The sequence below is a fragment of the Neoarius graeffei genome, chromosome 4 (assembly GCF_027579695.1).
Source record: "Neoarius graeffei isolate fNeoGra1 chromosome 4, fNeoGra1.pri, whole genome shotgun sequence".
NCBI classification, from domain to species: domain Eukaryota; kingdom Metazoa; phylum Chordata; class Actinopteri; order Siluriformes; family Ariidae; genus Neoarius; species Neoarius graeffei.
Window position 1 is genome coordinate 35,994,976 of NC_083572.1, and position 7,994 is coordinate 36,002,969.

A 7,994-nucleotide genomic window follows, 5' to 3' on the forward strand; every position below is an offset into this window, starting at 1 on the left:
GTCTAGTATAGAACAGATAATTTATGCACTTTGATCTGTGCTGGTTTCTACATTAGATTGATAAATGAAACACCCGATGTCATCCTTGTTAGTATAGTGGACAGTATCTCCGCCTGTCACGTGGAAGACCGGGATTCGATTCCCTGACGGGGAGACTTTAAAAATATGTTAATGCAGGCGGCTCTAGTTAGTTCTCAAAAGCCACACTTTGCAGTGCCAGGCAAGGAACACACAAGCTCCTCCAGCATCTTGACCATATGAGGGTGGAAAGCACTTAAAACCACTCTGAGAAAGGGGGTGCTCAGATTTGAACCAGAGACCTCTTGATCTGCAGTCAAACACTCTACCACTGAGCTATACCCCCTGAGACAACTCATTGTTTTCCGATGTCAGGTGTATTTTCACAGGGCGCGATCGTTGCCAAGCTCTTCAAACCAACGATCGTCGCGCCACAGTTCACGGTAACTTAACGCAGGCATGAGCCAGACAGGGGGCAAACGGACTTAACCCTTGACCTCTCGATTTGCATCAAAGTGGACAGGGGAATACTGCTGAAACGTAGCCTGCTCTGATCAAAATCGATTTATTCCGAGACACATGGACGGTGCGGTCTGAATTTGACACTGGCGGCATGAATCCTTGGACCCTACCTGCTTTGCGTCAACAGTACAAGCTGGTGAAACGGTGTGGTGTAAATGTTTTCTCGGCACATTTTGGTCCCATTCACACCAATCAAGCATCGCTGGAATGCCCCAGCCTATTCGCGTATTGTGGCCGACCACGTGCACCCCTTCATGGCCACGACCAGCCTGTCTCCTAATTGAGAAATCCAGCACGAACTAGTGCACCATGTCACAAGGAGAAAGTCATCTCCAACTGGTTTCATGAACAGGACAATGACTTCAGTGCTCTTCCCAGTCACCAGATCTGAAAGTAAATCTTCGACATGTGGAAAAACAGGGCATTCACAGCATGATAGCGACACTGAAAACGCGTGACCAAACCATGTCAACGATTTGTGGATCGTGCCATCGTTTTGACAGCAAAAGCCACACTTTGTGGTGCCAGGGAAGGAACACACAAGCTCCTCCAGCATCTTGACCATATGAACAGTTGAAAGTGGAAAGCACTTAAAACCACTCTGAACCAACAGGTGCTCAGATTTGAACCAGGGACCTCTTAATCTGCAGTTAAATGATCTACCACTGAGCTACACCCCCCAAGACAACACATCATTTTCCGATGTCTGGTGTATTTTCGCAGGGCGCGATCGTTGCCAAGCTCTTCAGACCTTCAGATTATGAGACTGACGCGCTCCGGGCTCAGTGTCACAAAAACTGTTATTAACCCCAGAGTTCAATGACATGCAGTTAGAGTAACATGGGCTGGTCTCAGACTGAAGTGCCCTGGAGCAACGTACTTAAAGGAGATACGCAGAGCCATGGCCTTGCTTTTAAATGCCTTGAGACCTCAAATATGGCATAGGAATGGGTAATACACACCGCCTAGTGGCCAGTGTTAGTAATTACCAGTCATACACACCACCTAGTGGCCAGTGTTAGTAATTACCAGTCATACACACCGCCGAGTGGCCAGTGTTCGTGGAGCTCTTGCGCCTGCGCGAGCGGAGCCCCATAGGCATAGAGCTGTGGATACAGAAAGAAACCCATCGAGTTGTTTTCTTATTTCTTGTCATGATGCATTTCATTGTACCTCTTACCTTTAGCTGACAAGCGTAATTTTATCATTTAAAGAAGTGTATGCTTATTTACAGATATGATTTTCTTTCAGCTCACCAGCAAAGTTATTTTCTCTTTTGGATGAAAAGAAGCCTAAAGATTCCAGCCTGCAGAAATTGTCTAAAAATACAGCCAGATGGCTGATCAGTGGAGTTCATTCTGTCTCAACATACTGTATTGCGTGCATTATTCATTTTGATAACCGTGTAATAAGGACCTGAGACCTTCGTGCAAAACGTGCACACTTCTAAAAAAATGTTCATCTTTTAGGAACAAACTATAACTCTAGAAAACTCTTTAATGGTCTTTCTAGTTTCATAACACAATTTCTTAATATTAGTATGTTGATAATGCCGATGCTGAGTGTTTTCAATATTTCCTCAATTGCACTTTTTTTTAACAAAACCTCGATCATCTTTTCAAAGTCAAAGCTCAAATCCCCGGCACTCCATGTGCTTCATTCGGATGAGGAGTCCGTTCCCGGGAGGTTCTAATCCCACTGGGGTTTTATCCCGAGGTTTCGTACCAGGCAGCGGATTCATTGTATTATATTTCTCATCTCATTATCTCTAGCCGCTTTATCCTGTTCCACAGGGTTGCAGGCAAGCTGGAGCCTATCCCAGCTGACTATGGGTAAGAGGCGGGGTACACCCTGGACAAGTCGCCAGGTCATCACAGGGCTGACATATAGACACAGACAACCATTCACATTCACACACTACGGGCAATTTAGAGTCACCAGTTCACCTAACCTGCATGTCTTTGGGGGAAACCGGAGCACCCAGAGGAAACCCATGCGGACACAGGGAGAACATGCAAACTCCACACAGAAAGGCCCTCGCCAGTCAGGGGGCTCGAACCCGGACCTTCTTGCTGTGAGGCGACAACACTAACCACTGTGCCACCCTGTATTATATTTACTTTTCAAAATTATATTATTTTTCCAATATGTTTTTTTTTGTATTCTTGTCTCAGCAATGGTGAAATCGAATTTGTAAATAAAATCAGTGCCCTGACTCTACTCATCAGGCCAGAGCTATTCTCTTTCTGTGTCTGTTTTGTACAACATAAGGAAACAGTATAGTAACTATAATGGTAAAGAAATAAAACAAGTGAGGCTGGCTATGATATAAGAAAATTCTACAACCCAGAAACAGATGGGCTTTTAGACAGTGCCTCAATCTATATATTACCACTAAAAACTATTCCTATGCTATTCTTGAGGTCTCAAGGCATTTAAAAACAAAAAGTGAGGCCATTGTTCTGTGTATCCCCTTTCAGTACCTTCAGTAACCCCATGTTAACTTAACTACATGTCTTTGAACTGTGGGGTTAACCAGAGCTGACACAGGGAGAACATGAAAACTCCACACAGAAAGACCCCTGCCAACTGCTGGGCTCAAACCCAGAACCTTCTTGCTGTAAGGTGACTGTGCAAACCACTACATCCCCCTGCTGTCCAAGTTAATAAACTTTTTAAAGCCTCCCCATCAGGGAATCGAACCCTGGGCTTCCACATGACAGGCAGAGATACTGTCTACTCTACTAACAAGGATGACACAATGACCTTCATTTTAATCAAATGTAGAAACCAGCACAGCTCAAAGTGTAGAACTCACCGTATGACCGTGTGATTCATGAAATGTTTGTATCTTGCCAATCACAGTGTAAGAATGATTGCGCATTGATAAATGTGGTGGGTGAAAACCATTGTCATTTAAATATCACAGTCCTAAATATTATTAGTTTAGAGGCCTTGCTTCTTGACTTTACGACATGGAGAGGCGTAATATGGTCAAGAAGAGAAACTTATCTGCCCTCAGAATAGAAGTTTTAACATCACAAATCCAATGGAATAAATTATTTCTATTTGGCAGCCTGAACAGTAGCATCACAGCAAAGGCAGGAAAATGTGGTATGGAAAGCACTTACTGCTGTGGTCAAGTGTTCCTGTCAATAACTAAACTCCAGCTGATGTTTTCATATTTAATTTATAGGCCTACATCCGTGATATTGGACAGATCACACAACACTCAACTGTTCCTTTTCAAAATTCAACAACCCCCATCCCGCTTGCTTATCTACAGTGGGGCAAAAAAGTATTTCGTCAGCCACCAATTGTGCAAGTTCTCCCACTTAAAAAGATGAGAGAGGCCTGTGATTTTCATCATAGGTACACTTCAACTATGAGAGACAGAATGGGGGGAAAGAATCCAGGAAATCACATTGTAGGATTTTTAATGAATTAATTGGTAAATTCCTCTGTAAAATAAGTATTTGGTCACCTACAAACAAGCAAGATTTCTGGCTCTCACAGACCTGTAACAACTTCTTTAAGAGGCTCCTCTGTCCTCCTCTCATTACCTGTATTAATGGCACCTGTTTGAACTTGTTATCAGTATAAAAGACACCTGTCCACAACCTCAAACAGTCACACTCCAAACTCCACTATGGCCAAGACTAAAGAGCTGTCAAAGGACACCAGAAACAAAATTGTAGACCTGCACCAGGCTGGGAAGACTGAATCTGCAATAGGTAAGCAGCTTGGTGTGAAGAAATCAACTGTGGGAGCAATTATTAGAAAATGGAAGACATACAAGACCACTGATAAGCTCCCTTGATCTGGGGCTCCACGCAAGATCTCACCCCGTGGGGTCAAAATGATCACAAGAATGGTGAGCAAAAATCCCAGAACCACATGGGGGGACCTAGTGAATGACCTGCAGAGAGCTGGGACCAAAGTAACAAAGGCTACCATCAGTAACACACTACGCCGCCAGGGACTCAAATCCTGCAGTGCCAGACATGTCCCCCTGCTTAAGCCAGAACATGTCCAGGCCCGTCTGAAGTTTGCTAGAGAGCATTTGGATGATCCAGAAGAGGATTGGGAGAATGTCATATGGTCAGATGAAACCAAAATAGAACTTTTTGGTAAAAACGCAACTTGTCGTGTTTGGAGGAGAAATAATGCTGAGTTGCATCCAAAGAACACCATACCTACTGTGAAGCATGGGGGTGGAAACATCATGCTTTGGGGCTGTTTTTCTGCAAAGGGACCAGGACGACTGATCTGTGTAAAGGAAAGAATGAATGGGGCCATGTATCATGAGATTTTGAGTGAAAACCTCCTTCTATCAGCAAGGGCATTGAAGATGAAACGTGGCTGGGTCTTTCAGCATGACAATGATCCCAAACACACCGCCCGGGCAACGAAGGAGTGGCTTCGTAAGAAGCATTTCAAGGTCCTGGAGTGGCCTAGCCAGTCTCCAGATCTCAACTCCATAGAAAATCTTTGGAGGGAGTTGAAAGTCCGTGTTGCCCAGCGACAGCCCCAAAACATCACTGCTCTAGAGGAGATCTGCATGGACGAATGGGCCAAAATACCAGCAACAGTGTGTGAAAACCTTGTGAAGACTTACAGAAAACGTTTGACCTCTGTCATTGCCAACAAAGGGTATATAACAAAGTATTGAGATGAACATTTGTTATTGACAAAATACTTATTTTCCGCCATAATTTGCAAATAAATTCTTTAAAAATCAGACAATGTGATTTTCTGGATTTTTTTTTCTCATTTTGTCTCTCATAGTTGAGGTATACCTATGATGAAAATTACAGGCCTCTCTCATCTTTTTAAGTGGGAGAACTTGCACAATTGGTGACTGACTACATACTTTTTTGCCCCACTGTATCTATCCATCTTTCTTTCTTTCTTTCAAAAAAGCTCGTTGGTCAGACATTTCTCTGCCTGTGTGCAATGGCTAATAAAGTTGTAAAGGTGTAAAAGATTGGCCCAGGCCACCTTACCCTATACCAGCTCAGCTTTAAACCAGTCTATTATTGATAATAGCCCCTCTCACTCACCATTAATGAAACAAGATGTTCAAAGCTTGATATTCACGGTGTAAGGAAATCACACTTCAGCCCAAGATGCAACTTTAGCTCTACTTTCACAGTCAGCATTACAACCCCAAATCAGAAAAAGTTGGGACAGTATGGAAAATGGAAATAAAAAAGAAAGCAGTTATTTCAAAATTTACTTTGCCTTGTATTTCATTGTAGACAGTATGAACCCAAGATATTTCATGTTTTGTCTGGTCAACTTCATTTCATTTGTTAATATACATAAAATAAGGAAGAAAATAATATTTTTGCTTCTGAATTAAGGTTTATTAAACCCCTTACTGCTCAGCCCTAACAACACACAAAGTTAAACGTCATTAAATATGAAAAATTAAACTTTTCTCTACTCAAGGTATCATCAGAAGAAGAGACAGAACAGTAAAGAAAGAGTTACAGACAAGTTCACTGTTTCTGACACAGCAAGTGTTTTATCATAGAAATGAAATTAGATAAAGATTTATTCTCATAAAAGTTTAGTCATCCGTGGACAGTCATGTTATTTTATCAGAATGGTGTCTCTGAAGTTAACTGAGCTACTAAGAGTAACCAGAGCAGGGGTTCGGATAATATATATGCAGTGTGTATAATAGAAGACCAGGTATACTCTTTCACAGAGGTTTTATTGTGAAAAGTCGTGTTCTTCATCAAAGAACTGAACATCTCTGGAGGATGTGAGCAGGGTTGTGTGGTTCTCAGTACTTTGCCCACAATAAGATAACTGACTGCTCCATCTAATGTTCACCAAGGAGAAAAACCTTTACACATTCATTTACTACACATACAGTGCAGACATTACGGAAAGACAAAATAGTTATGAGCTGTCAAAGATTTTAATTTAGCAAATTAATATCTGCACAAAAAATACAGTACAAGCCAAAAATTTGGACAAGCCATCTAATTCAATGTTTTTTCTTTGTTTTAATAAATTAAAGCACACTTTGTCTTCAAGTAATGATGGACTGTCATTTCTCTTTACTTAGTTGAGGGATTCCTGACATGATATGGATTATTACCAGTGTTGAATTGAGCTAGTTACTGTATTTTTATCATTTACAATTTACTGTTTGATCTCAAACACATGAAGAAGGCAAGACATTCCACTAATTAACATTTGATGAGGCAACACCTGTTAACTGAAAAGCATTCCAGGTCACTCCCTCATGAAGCTGGTTAAGATAATGCCAATAGTTTGTAAAGCATCATCAAGGTAAACAGTGGCTACTTTGAAGAATCAAAAATACGAAACATATATTTGTTTTTTAAACACTTTTATTTACCACATAATTCCGTATATGTGCCATGTGTTATTTCATAGTTCTGATGTCTTCAGTATTGTTCTACAATGTAGAAAAGAGTCAAAATGCAGAAAAACCTATGAATGAGTCGGTGTGTTCAAACTTTTGACTGATACTGTCTATAAAACTCTATAAGGAAAGTTTTTGAATACAATTGTAAACATCAACAACTAAAATGAAATATTCATGATATACTTTCTGATCTATCTGGGGATTAAAAATGCAAAATTCTCTTTCCATAAATTTACTTCAATGCTCGATCACTCATACTTTTAAAAATTATTCTGAGTCTTTGCTTCATGCTTCATACTGAAGACTGTGTGAAACAAACAATGCATTAATAAATAGGCCAGTTCTATTCATTTGGTGAAAGTACAAGTAATTGGTTTGTAGTGTTTATACTAGTTGATACGTGAATAAGAAGATGTGGAGTGCAGGCCAGTCATTGGTTTCCTCTGCAAAGCTTTAATATTTAAAACAAACAAATCAGTCCATGCCATATAAATTAATGTAACAAAACTTGAAATCACACACACTGCAGTGGTAAATTACATGGGTAAACTCCGAAGTGCCAAAGTGTGTGAGGTTTATCCATCCAGTGGCAGTTCTTGCTTGTATGGTGCCCTGAGCCAAATAGTAGAGCAGGAATCATAATCCAGAAATGAGCGAGGGTCAGTCAATCAGCAAACAATGCAACGGAGAGCAAGCAAAAAACAAGGTCGAGGACAGAGGTGGAAAGAGTACTGAAAAATTGTAATTGAGTAAAAGTATCTTTACTTTGCTTAAATCCTACTCAAGTAAAAGTACCCATCTGAAAACGTACTCGAGTAAAAGTAAAAAATTACTTCATTTGAGATGTAATTTGAGTAAAAGTTACTTAGTTACTTTCAATTATTTGATGTAAAAAAGGATGAGTCATAAATCATATCCAGCACAAGTTGTTTTAATCAACCTTTAGCCGTATAAAGTGCATATCCAAACTCGCAGCTCATAACTGAGCTCAGTAACATGGTGCTCTTACTTCTGTGTTCCACAACACACACAAGGGCAGTCACAA

At 40.7% G+C, this 7,994-nt stretch overlaps 1 non-coding gene across 1 annotated transcript; it reads right to left on the bottom strand.

Annotated features, from left to right (window-relative positions):
* Nucleotides 1-292: 292 nt before the first annotated feature.
* Nucleotides 293-364, bottom strand: trnac-gca (transfer RNA cysteine (anticodon GCA)). Its single transcript has one exon. It is a non-coding gene; the product is annotated as a tRNA-Cys (tRNA).
* Between the last annotated feature and the right edge of the window lie 7,630 nt (nt 365-7,994).